Genomic DNA, 2,288 nt, shown 5'->3' on the forward strand with positions numbered 1-2,288 from the left:
AGATCAGGTCATGATCTCGCGGTTCATGGGTTCGAGCCCCACATCAGGCTCTGTACTAACGGCTCGGCACCTGGAACCTGCTTGGGATTCTGTGTCTCCCTCTCTCTCTGCCCCTCCCCTGCTCATGGTCTGTCTCTGTCGCTCAAAAATAAATAAACGTTAAAAAAAATTTTTTTTAAAGTTCCTTTTGGAGGAGAATCTATTAAGATTTTATACGTTTTCTGTAGTCAATTCTGATGTCAATTCAATTTCTTTATAAAAGTCACATACTTTGTCTAGATTTTCAGATATGGTATAAAAATATCTATAGTACTTTTAAGTTTTTTAGTTGAGATTAAAACTCATATGCTATTATATTCACCCTTTTAAAGTATATTGTTCAGTGGTTTTAGTGTATACACAAAGCTGTGCAACCCACTGTAATCTCAGAACGTTGTCATTATCCGAAAATATATAGTCCTTTCAAAATTAAATATGTAGTCATTCCAGTCTCTAATTCACACTGCTGTTCATTTATCATCTTTACTTCCCCACACAAATGACTAAAGTATGTCTACCTTTTTTCTGTCAAATAGTCAGAGCTTTGGTTTCAGATCTTTTACTTCTTTCTTCCATTTATTTTTGCGTAACTAACAATGCCTTTCTCTATCCACGTTTCAGACTTATTTTTGCTTGTTTAAGCTCCTTGGGTTCTATACTGAATTTATTAATGATGTCTCTATAAGAGATATACGTGCATATTGGTTTATAAAACTTCCAATACAACCTGCCATTCACAGGTTTTTCATTCGTGTTCTCATTTTCACTCACATTTAAATAATACATATATTAAGGACTTAGTTCCTTAACCCATGTTAATCAACAGGGGGCACTAAGTTAAAATTCAGATATTTGATGGGTATCCTATTGTTACTGTTTCTTCCCCTGATTCTGGTAAAAAAAAAAAAAATGTGGCTTGTATGTTTTCTGCTTTGGGGGTAACTAATTATTAGGAAAAATATACTTATCTTTTCTTGTTTTTTGACAGCTGTCTTTTTAACTACTCATCATTATATCCACAGGGTTTCAGACTGACATTAATTTTTGTGCAGCATAGAAGATGAAGTCTGAAGGAAGACTATTCATACATTCTTTTTCTTTTCCTTTTAAATTTCCATGCGGGATAATGAGTGATGAGAAAAGCTTTCCAATACTTATTTCATTCATTTCTCTTTTTTCATTATGAATTCTTTGATTTAGACAAAGGTAAAGAACATGGTTAAAATCCTTTCCACAAATAATAATGAAGAAAACTATGAAAATGAGTGTATCATTGATGATAGTGGACTTTCACTAAACATTTACTATGTGATAGGAATAGTTCTAAGCACTTTACATTTATTAATTCATTGAGTCTTCACAACAAACCAATACATATAGCATGATTATTTTTACTAATACATGAGAAAAAAAAGTCACTAACATATATAAGTAAAAAGTAAAACCAAACCAAAACAAAACTAGAAGGATAAACACTTTGATAACAGTGGTTTAATTACCTTTCTAGTATGAGATTGGGGTTAGAGTTGATGAAAAGGAACAAAACAGTTTATGGAGAGAAAATGTGGATAATTTCAACAATTAAAACAGATGTTTTGGGGCACCTGGGTGGCTCAGTCAGTTAAACGGCCAACTTGAGCCCAGTTGATAATCTCACAGTTCGTGAGTTTGAGCCCCACATCAGGCTCTATGCTGACAGCTCAGAGCCTGGAGACTGCTTCAGATCCTGTGTCTCCTCTCTCTGTCCCTCCCCAACTCTCTCTTTCTCAAAAATAAATAAACATTTAAAAAAATAAAAATAAAACACATTTTAAAAGAAAGAAATATCCAAAGTTAAATTTTTGGCCATACGAATCAGGGCAGATTTCATAACTGCAAATGTTCAGATGCAAACAAAACATGAGTAATAAAGTCATTTTAAAAAGTCATTAAGTATATATATATATCATTTTAAAAACCTATATTTACTGAAATGGCAACCGTATTTTTTTGGCATGATCAAAACAGGTGAAGGGATAACATGTATACCACGACTTCTTTAAAAACAAAATCTGGTAGGATTTGCTCTACCAACTTAAGAGTAGTCATCTATAGCTGGTATGATTACAGTTAATCTTGGCTTTTTAGTTTCTGTTTTTCTGACTTTCTGTTTTATGTAAGAAAGTATAAATTTGTAACATGAACAAATGATTAATACTGACTTCAAAACCAAGGATAGAATTCCACAATTAAAAAACAACAAGGTCACA

Source organism: Prionailurus viverrinus, chromosome E2 (genome assembly GCF_022837055.1).
Source record: "Prionailurus viverrinus isolate Anna chromosome E2, UM_Priviv_1.0, whole genome shotgun sequence".
In the NCBI taxonomy this organism is placed as follows: Eukaryota; Metazoa; Chordata; class Mammalia; order Carnivora; family Felidae; genus Prionailurus; species Prionailurus viverrinus.